This window comes from Bison bison, unplaced genomic scaffold, assembly GCF_000754665.1.
Source record: "Bison bison bison isolate TAMUID 2011002044 unplaced genomic scaffold, Bison_UMD1.0 scf7180017864261, whole genome shotgun sequence".
Classification (NCBI taxonomy): Eukaryota; Metazoa; Chordata; class Mammalia; order Artiodactyla; family Bovidae; genus Bison; species Bison bison.
The window spans coordinates 404,501-415,124 of NW_011494833.1; the positions used below are offsets into that span (position 1 = coordinate 404,501).

Here is a 10,624-nt window from a genome sequence, read left to right on the forward strand (position 1 = left end):
CCATCACTCATTCCCCAGCCTGCTCCAACCAGAAAAATCCCCCTTCCATCACTGTCACCCTCTCCTGCTCTTCCTCTTTCCTCTAGGGCGCTTTCCGGAACCACGCTGATGCTAATGGACGGTGTATCTTACCGAGTTCCTTCGACACAACAGTCACATCACGTAGAACATTTTAGTGAATCCACAGCGAGGTCTGTACCCACCTTGAGAGATGTGGACAGTTACCCTCATTTTGGGCTTCCCTGGTGGCTCAGTAGCAAAGAATCTGCCTGCCAAGCAGGAGACGCGATTTCGATCTGTGTCAGGAAGATCCCCTGGAGAAGGAAAAGGCAACCCACTCCAGTATTCTTGCCTGGGAAGTCCCATGCACAGAGGCGCCTGGCGGGCTACAGTCCATGGGGTCACAAAGAGTCGAACACAACTTAGTGTCTAAACAACAACAACAAATCCTCTCTCCATTTGTTTGTTAATACTACTCCCAGTCCATGCGCTTAACCAACATCTCCTTGCAGACTGAACACCCAGCCGGTGCTCTCAGCTATACTGTCTCTCCTCCTGCAAGGGCTACCCCACTATTTTCACTGGCGGTGGCTTTCTTTTCTTATGTCCTTCTCCAGTCATCCTTCCTCCTCCAACTTCCTGAGATCAGAGGCAGCAATTTCAGTAGCCTGTGTGTGTGTATATGTGTGTGTGTGTATCGTAGTTTCTTTCCTATTACAGCCCCCACAATGGCACTTACATGATGAAACTGAAGCTTCATAATAAAAGTTCATAAAGCTCCAGTGAACAACTTTAAACTTAAAAACACTCACAACCTAAAAGTTGAGAGTTATGTTTATTCAGTAGGAATTTTTATGACTTAAGCCCAGGAGACAGCATCTCAAGTAACCCTGAGAGAACTGCTCAAGGAAATGAGTTGGAGCGGGGAAGGCGAGGGGGAGCCAAGTTATATAGAAGTTTCACAACAAAGGGCAGGTAATCTGAACATCAAAAGATTATTGCTAGTTAAAGAAAACCAGATAACCCGCGTTAAGGAATTGAGTGCTTTTCTATGTATGGGAAAATGCAAGAGTCTGGGTTCATTGAAATCATTCTTTTGAAATGTACCTTAGTTATCTGGGGCCAGAATCCCGAGTTTCCTTGGGGCTCGCTGCGGCTGCAGTCTGATGATTGCTAGATGGCAGGTATTCTTTCCTTTCTGAGTTCCCTCTGGGCTCACCAGCTCACCATCCATGGTGGCTGCAACTGCTGATGACTGTGACATACTTCATGTACTGATTTGGCAGGTATTATTCCATTTCTCCACTTCCCTGGTGGCTCCACGATAAAGAATCTGCCTGCCGTTGCAGGAGACACAGGTTCAATCCTTGGGTCAGGAAGATCCCCTGAAGGTAGAAATGGCAACCCACTCCAGTATTCTTGCCTGGAGAATCCCACGGATAGAGGATCCTGGCAGACTACAGTCCACTGGGTCACAGAGAGTCAATATAGCTTAGCGACGCATTTGTGCTAAGTCTCTTCAGTTACTTTGTGACCCCATGGACTGTAGCCTGCCAGGTTTCTCTGTCCATGGGATTCTCCAGGCTAGAATACTGGAGTGGGTTGCCATTTCCTTCTCCAGGGGATCTTCCTGACCCAGGGATCAAACCTGCATCTCTTACATCTCTTGCATCGGCAGGCAGGTTCTTTACCACCAGCATCACCTGGGAAGCCCCTGGCTTAGCAATAAACCACAACAACTGAGTGTGACTAAACAACAACAATCAAGTGTATCAGGCTTATTAAATCTTATTAACTCTTCCAACCACGTGGAGTAAGAATTATCATCTGCATTTCATAGTTGAAAAAACAGAGGTTTAGAAAAATCAAGAAACTTGTCCACCATCACCTAGCTGGTGAGCGGCTCCCCAAAGCCCCCACCACACTTGCCTCCATGGGCCAGCTTCACAGTCTGGCTCACTCTTGACAACTTTTCTCCAACCAGTCTGGTGTTCATCCATCAGTCCTCCCAAATCAGCCAGTGTCTACAAACCCTACTCTGGACCTGGGTCCCTGAAGGGACTAAAAAAGCAGGCAAAACATAGCCCCTGCCATGGAGTTACTGAGGAGACAGGACAAAGACACACAGAAACTGGACTTCCCTGTGGTCCAGTGGCTAGGACTTCATGCTCCCAGTCCAGGGGTCTGGCAACTAGATCCCACGTGCCCCAACTAAGACCCAGTGAAACCAATAAATAAATATTTTTTTAAAAGAAGAAAATGAGAAAAGACACACAGAAACTTAACACACAACCCCTGGGTGACCCCTGCCAAGCCACTTCCCTTCTCTGAGCCTCAATCTCCTTATCTGCACAATGAGGGAGTCGCACTGGAAGGCTGCAAGTACACAATCTTCCCCATCTATAATCACCTGAGTGTAACCCAGTTAATTACAAGGTGGGGATGCTGAGGCCCAGGGATTAGGGCCATCCCAGAAAAGAGTGGAGCAAAGCCAGAAAATAAAACCACAAGATTTGACCCTTGGAGAAACTGGCTTTGTTGCTAAGAATAGGACAAACACTCAAGAATGAGCCCAGTAGGGGCCCAGCGAGGGGAGAAGGGGTGCATTTACTGCTCTGTCCTTTTGTATCTGACAAAGCCGGAGAGAGTGTCTCCCCAGTGTGGATTTCCCCTTAGTGTTTGGGCATTCGAGGAAAAGTAAGCTGGTTGCTTCCAATCCTTTCATTTCCAGGGGACCTCAAGGTACCCTGAGAGCAGAAAGGCTACAAAATGAGTCACTTCTAAGCCTTTCTCTTAGGAACAAGAAAGAGTGCTTGAGTGTGGAGGAGGGAAGGGAGTGAAGCACCTCCAGGTTAGGAGATGAGGAGCTGAAGCAATTTGGAGGCTGCCTTTCCTTCAGGGCATCGGGGTAGGAATACACGCAGTCCCACAGTGGCTGCTCTCTGGGCCATCCTACTCCAGGTGTCGGAATGTCATCCGAACTTTCCACTGCCGATCCAGCCCCGTCTTCAGTACCAAACCAGGATACTCAGACTGTAATTACGGCTCCACCATCCGAGGTTTATCTTTGCTCCATCTCTTTAAGAAGGTGCCTATAAATCACAGTGTAGGTAAGGTTAGATCAGGATTGTGGTAGGCTGAATAATAGCTCCCTAAAGGGATCCACTGGCTTCCCAGGGGATGCCTGTCAACACAGAGGATGTGGGTTCGATCCCTGGGTCGGGAAAATCCCCTGGAGAAGAAAATGGCTATCTACTCCAGTACTCCTGCCTGGAGAATCCCATGGACAGAGGAGCCTGACGGGCTGCAGTGCATGGGGTCGCAAAGAGTCGGACACTAAACAACAATTTTAAATATATCTTTTTAGAAATAATTCACAGTAATTCATTGTAAGCAGAAAGCATGATTGCTTCTCTTTGCTGGTTCTTGGATATCTGGATTAAAAATTCATTTTAAAGGAACCTCCCTGGCAGTCCGGTGGTTTAAGATTCCGTGCTTCCAATGCAAACAATGCAAGTTCCATCCTAGTCAGGAAGCTAAGATCCCACATGCAGTGTGGTGCAGCCAAATGAGTATAAAAATATTTTTTTAATAAAAATTATTTTAGGTTAGTGGTGAAAGGCAAAACTATAATGAACCAGACTTGGCAAGGCCTAATTTTATATTGGCGATACGAAACTCTTGCTTTTGTATTTGAAAATTAGTTTTAAAATCTCTATATCAGACGTGTACTGATTGAGACTGCCCTTCCTTCAGTGCATCTAGGAAGGAAGTATACTTCAGTATACCCACTCCAGTATTCTTGCCTGGAAAATTCCATGGACAGAGGAGCCTGCAGGGTTACAGTCCATGGAGTTGCAAAGAATCAGACATGACTGAGCAACTGAGTATGAATGCATGTGTACTTTAGTATACAGGACACAAAGACTAATATATATACTAGGAAAGGAGAAAAAATTAGCAAGTTAATTCCTCTTACCTGTGTGTTTACTTCCATCCAAGTGAAGAATCATTTGTTCCATTCTGTCCAAAATGAGGGCATCTACATAGAAATAAGTATCTTTTTTAGGCACTAACTTATCAACTTCATATGCATCATATAAATAGCTCATAATTCTAGGTCTTCTAACAAGGCAAATACACTAACCATTAGCTTTGGAACCAGATGTGTAAATAAAAACAAAACACATGGTTTGCTTATCATTCTTCCCTGAGAAGGAGGTAGCATGTGGATTTCAGTTTTGCCGTATGTCTTGGATATGTTTGTGCTTTACATGTAATTATTATTCACAAACATGATGTTTATCACACATGATGGGAATTATCATTGACTCTACAAATCACTATCTGGAATAATGACTGTTTGGATTGTAATTCTGCTGATGAGCAAAGGTTTGAACAGTAGCATACAAAAATCTAACCAGCTCAGGCTAAGGTGCAAGTTCTGCTCTAGGAGGGAAGAAACTTTGTATCCTATTATAAGATAATCACTAAAGGAATGTTGCCTATAAACTTAAGTCATACACAAAGACTGCAGGAACCCTTCCTCCCAGGTAATGAGCATTAAGCTAAAATACTTTTGTTTAGCTCACAGGAAACATCCTGACCAGGCCCATCTGTGAATAGCTATAGGAAGGCAGAAATTAGCACATTTCTACCAAAGTCTGGCTGGAACAAGGTCTTCACTTCTTAGCCTTTTAGTATAAAAGAAGTCTGAATTCTAACAAAGAGTGTTTTTTGGGACACTAGTCCATCTTCTCCAACTGCTGGCTTTCTGAATAAAGTCACTAACTATTCCTTGCCCTAACAACTCATATCTTGATTTATTGTCCTATCTTATGATGAGCAGTAGGAGCCTGGACTCAGTGGTAACAGTGTTGTCATTAGGTATTAACCCACTTGCTTTCCAAAGCAGCTAGTAAATGTTTACTAGAGCTCCTTGTATGAGTCAAATGACAGAGCATGGACAATCATTAGATACTGAGAATGGTCTTTACCATTATTCCCTCGTGACTGTACTGTTGGCTTTGTGGAGGTACCAAGATGGGGCTCAAAGAAGTATCATCTGTTCTACCCTAAAGAACGATAATAAAAACCTAAATATGAAACAGAAAATAAATCGTTAACCAGTTCTGTTAATGAGCTAGTTAAAATCATTAACTAATTCTGACATAGAATTGGAAGAGACATCAGTGAAGGCATGAACTGGACGTCCAAAGAGAAAAGATTAACATATATATACTGCTGCTGCTGCTAAGTCGCTTCAGTCGTGTCCGACTCTGTGCGACCCCATAGACGGCAGCTCACCAGGCTTCCCCGTCCCTGGGATTCTCCAGGCAAGAACACTGGAGTGGGTTGCCATTTCCTTCTCCAATGCATGAAAGTGAAAAGTGAAAAGGAAGTAGCTCAGTCGTGTCCAACTCTTAGCCATCCCATGGACTGCAGCTTACCAAGCTCCTCCGTCCATGGGATTTTCTAGGCAAGAGTACTGGAGTGGGGTGCCATTGCCTTCTCCGCATATATACACTACTATGTCTAAAACAGTAGGGAAGCCTGGCGTGCTGCAGTTCATGGGTTCACAGAGTCGAACGACTGAGCAGCTGAACTGAACTGATGTCTAAAATAGATAACAATGGGAACCTACTGTATAGCACAGGGCACTCTACTCAGAGCTCTGTGGTGACCTGAATGGGAAGGAAACCCCAAAGAGGGTATGTATGTACACGTGTAGCTGATTCATTTTGCTGTACAGTAGAAACTAACACAACATTGGAGAGCAACTATATTCCAATAGAAATTAATATAAGAAAAAGAGAAAGAAATACGATGCCTCCTAAGAGAATAAACGCAACAAATGAGAGGTGGGCTTGTTGGGTGTTATCTGAGGCTGCAGTTGGATCTGGCGGCCACAAGCAGCTTGCGTGCTGTTGAAGTAAGTTGGTGGTGTTGCTATTCAGACTCTACATCATGTCTGCTTTGCGACCCCCATGGATTGCAGCACACCAGGCTTCCCTGTCCTTCTCTATCTCCCAGAGTTTGCCCAAGTTCATGTCCACTGAATCATCTCCTCTGTGCTATCCTCAGGGTAGAATACGTATAAACAGTGCCGGATACTATTTTTAAAGGCCCAGCTGCTGTTGCCTGTCGGTGGACACTGATAACCTAGAGTGCCCAGGCATGGTTCTGAGTGTCATCCTGTAGTTCCTTCTTTCCAAGGCAGAGGATCACCCCCACAGCATGTTCTTTTTCCAGGCTGGTACTCACTTGCAAGGGGTGCATTTTAGGATTTGGTCCTGAATGTGGGTTCTTTGGGGTTCATGGTAATTTAGGATGTGTTTCACATAGTATGGTTCAGAACTTGTTGTCTGAGCTGTCCTGGGTCAGTTTCAGCCCATGAAGTGAGTTTTTCCTGGGCTGGGTCCTCTCTGGACTGGGGAGCCCGGGACCACATCTCACTCTTTTGTTATATCCTCCTCCCTATCTTGCCCAGTGACAGGCCTGGAAGGATACACCCTAAACCTGAACCAAATTACAAAGTTAAATGGATGTCAGTGGAAGGATTTCATGGGATTTGATTTTTTATTTACTTATGGCTGCACTGGGTCTTCATCGCTGCCCCTGAGCTTTCTCTAGTTGTGGTGAGTAGGGACTAGTCTCTAGCTGTGGTGCACGGGCTTCTTATTGCGGTGGCTTCTCTTGTTGCAGAGCACTGGCTCTTTGCACCTGGGCTTCAGAATTGTGGTGCATGGACTTAGTTGCTCTGTGGCATGTGGGATCTTCCTGGACCAGGGATCAAACTCGTGTCCTCTGCTTTGGCAGGCAGGTTCTTAACACCTGAACCACCAGGGAAGCCACTGGTGGAATTTTAATAGCAACCTGTGAACTTGAGAAGCTAGGGAGTAAGGGAGAATGAGTCTTCCTACCATTCACATTGTCAGAGTTTCTCTCCTTCCGTAGGCTTGCCTTGAAATCACTGCTAGACACATTTCTTGTCTAAAGATAGGTAAGTAACTATCCTCAAACAGACTGGGGATGTCTCTAAAACTTCCAGGACCATATCTGAAGTTTTAATGGCAATGAGCCACTGATTACTTTTTGCCTCCATTCCACCTGGGGAAAAATCCCTCAAGTTCACTTTACTCTGAGGCCAATGGACAGATATGTGAAGGGCCTCCAGGCCATGTGGGCTGCTGGACATGGAGAAGGACATGGACAACGGAGTGTCTCAGAGCCAAATACATGGAAGACAGTCCAGGCTGGATTTGTCCTCACACACAGCACAAGACAAAGCAGAGACTGTCCACCCAGCCACAGCCTCCCTGTGTGGGGATCGCTGAGCTGGGGACTATTTCCTCCACTGCAGACCTGGAAGCGGTGAGTGTGACAGCCATAGCAAGCTGCTCTGACATTCAAGTCTGAACAGGCATAGGTGGGAAGACCAAACCACCTGCCCCTTCCTGAGGGTATTAGGGCAGATGTGTAGCTGTAATGTCCCTTCCAGAAGCAAGAACACCTTCTTAACCCTTTGGTGGCATTTGCCTCTTGTAGATGGGCACTGGGGCTTCTCTGGTGGCTGAGTGGGTAAAGAATCTGCCTGCCGATGCAGAAGATGCATGGGTTTGATCCCTGGGTAAGGGAGATGCCCTGGAGAAGGGCATGACAACCCACCCCAGTATTCTTGCCTGGGAAATCCCATGGACAGAGGAGCCTGGCGGACTACCGTTCATGGGGTCACAAAAGAGTCGGGCACGACTGAGCGACTAAACAACAACAACAGATAGGGCACTGCCCTGGGAGGGGCACATGCCTTGGATCATATAGTGGGAGCCAGTGGGGGACCCCTGGCCTGTGGCTCTAACTCCCAACTTTGCCCAGAGGGCCACCCTGCCCTAACCCCACTGGCTGTCACCATCAGATCTAACTTCTCTTCTAGAAAGTACTATTCTCCCATTCTTCCTTTTTTTTTTTTTTTTCTGTCCTTGTGGCAATTTGTTTTTGTTTGTTCCTTGTTCATTTTGTTCCACACTGGTTGGGGAAGTAGACTGGGGAGGCCCAGAATCTCTGGGCTATGGGTGGGTTGCTATCTCTGGTGCACAAGTCTCTCTGCAGGGCTCGCCCCTCCCTCGCAGCTGGCAGCTGCAGCAGGGAGATGCCTGCAGTCTGGAATCTGCAGTGGTCCAGCTGAGGGCTGGCTCCCTGCCCCTGCAGATGGTCAGGATGACGCCTTGGCTGTGTCAAGCATCTTCTATGTCACCCCCACACATGTGGGGCCCCGCAGACCGTTTCTTCTCTCCTCCTGAGGTTTCTTTTTGCTGCTCTTTGGTTGAGAATGAAAGGCTTGGAGATTGCACCCTGTTATCATATGACAGTCATTTACAGCCTCAAGCTCTAAGTCAGGGGTCAGGAATGAACCCAAAAGGAGGCATCACTGGGGAGGACTGACCACACTGCTCTAGCTTGGGCCAGGCAGGCAGAGGTGTATGTGGAGCCCAAGAGCCTTCCCCTTGGTCTTCTGTGCCTCAGTTTCCCCATTTGAACCAATGTCCTCAAGTAACAGAGGATGAGATGGTTGGATGGCATCACCAACTCAATGGACATGAGTTTGAGCAAACTCCAGGAGATAGTGAAGGGCAGGGAAGCCTGGCATGCTGCAGTCCTTGGAATCACAAAGAGTCCATGGGGTCACATGATTGAGTGACTGAACAACAACCTCAAACAACTTATTGCTCTCAGAGCAGAATACTTGGAAAAACCTAAAAATATAAAGAAAAAAATCACCCACAATTCTCCCATTAATATCTTTCTGTTTTCATCTATTTTGCATAACTGAAACACCCTGCCTATACAATTATGTATCCTGCTTTTAAACGATGTGTGTGTGTGTTAGTCACTCAGTCATGTCTGACTCTTTGTGACTCCATGGACTGTAGCCCGCCAGGCTCCTCTGTCCATGGGATTTCCCAGGCAAAAATACTTGAATGGGTTGCCATTTCCTTCTCTGGAGGATCTTCCTGATCCAGGGATCCAACCTATGTTCCTGCATAGCAGGCAGATTCTTCACCACTGAGCCACTCGGGAAGCCCGTGTTTAAACAATAATCTTTCCATAATGAACAAATCATTCATGTTCATTGCACAACATTCAGAAAATTGAAACACAAAGAATTAAAATGACTTTTTGTTGCTCCTTTGAGAAATAACAAGCATTAATATTTTCATGTTGTCTTTCTAAGTCTTTTTTAAAAAAACTTTTTTTAACTTTATTTTTCAACTTTTTTAGCCACACCATACCTGTGCTAATCCAAGCACCCAATTCTTCCCCCCGCCCCCCACCCTCCTTGGCAACCACAAGGCTGTTCTCTCTGCCTGGGAGTCTGTGTCTGTTTCATAGAGAAGTTCATGTGTGTCATAGCTTAGATTTCACATGTAAGTGATACCACATGCTATTTGTCTTTCTCTCTCTGACCTACTTAACTTAGGATGATGATCTCTAGGTCCATCCATGTTGCTGCAAATGGCATGAGTAGCATTCTATTACATATGTGCACCACATCCTCTTTATCCATTCATCTGTCAATGGACATTGAAGTTGTTTCCATGTCTTGGCTTTTGTGAATAGTGCTGCTAGGAACATAAGGGTGCGAGTATCTTTTCAAATTATGGTTTTGTCCAGACATGCCTAGGAGTGAGATTGTTGGATTATATGGCAACTCCATTTTTAGCTTTTTGAGAAAACTCCATACTGTTTTCCATAGTGGCTATACCAATTTACATTCCCACCCACAATGCAGGAGGGTTCCCTTTTCTCCACATACTCTCCAGTATTTGCTCTTTGTAGACTTTTTAATGATGGCCATGCTGACTGGTATGAGGTAGCATCTCACTGTAGTTTTGATTTGCATTTCCCTAATAATTAGAGATGTTGAGCATCTTTTCATGCGCCTATTGGCCATCTATATGTCTTCTTTGGAGAAATGTCTATTTAGATATTCTGCCCATTTTTCAATTGGGTTGTTTTTTTTCTTTGTTGTATTGTATGTGCTTAATTATGGCAACCCACTCCAGTACTCTTGCCTGGAAAATCCCATGGATGGAGGAGCCTAGTGGGCTGCAGTCCATGGGGTCTCAAAGAGTCAGATATGACTGAGTAACTTCACTTTCACTTTTCACTTTCATGCATTGGAGAAGGCAATGGCAACCCACTCCAGTGTTCTTGCCTGGAGAATCCAAGGGATGGGGGAGCCTGGTGGGCTGCTGTCTATGGGGTCGCACAGAGTCAGACACAACTGAAGCGACTTAGCAGCAGTAGCAGCAGCATGGGCTTAATTGGGCTTTCCTGGTGGCTCATCAGTAAAAGAATCCACCTGCAATGCAGGAGCTACAGGAGATATGGTTTTGATCCCTGGGTCGGGAAGATCCCTTGGAGAAGGAAAAGGCAACCCACTCCAGTATTCTTGCCTGGTGAATCCCATGGACAGAGGAGCCTGGCGGGCTACAGTCCATAGGGTCACAAAAAGTTGGACACAACTCAAGCAACTTAGCAAGTATGCATATGCATGGGCTGAATTAGCTTGGCTTTTAGATGAGGAATTTGAGGCACAGAGAAGTTAAATAATTTGCCTAAG

The 10,624-nt window shown here is 45.7% G+C and overlaps 1 long non-coding RNA gene across 1 annotated transcript; it reads right to left on the minus strand.

Moving 5' to 3' along the window:
* Positions 1 to 1,655: 1,655 nt before the first annotated feature.
* Positions 1,656 to 5,281, minus strand: LOC104994585. Its single transcript, XR_825962.1, has 3 exons — positions 4,998 to 5,281; positions 3,980 to 4,042; positions 1,656 to 3,092 (listed from the first exon to the last, which is right to left on the minus strand). It is a non-coding gene; the product is annotated as an uncharacterized LOC104994585 (long non-coding RNA).
* Positions 5,282 to 10,624: the final 5,343 nt, after the last annotated feature.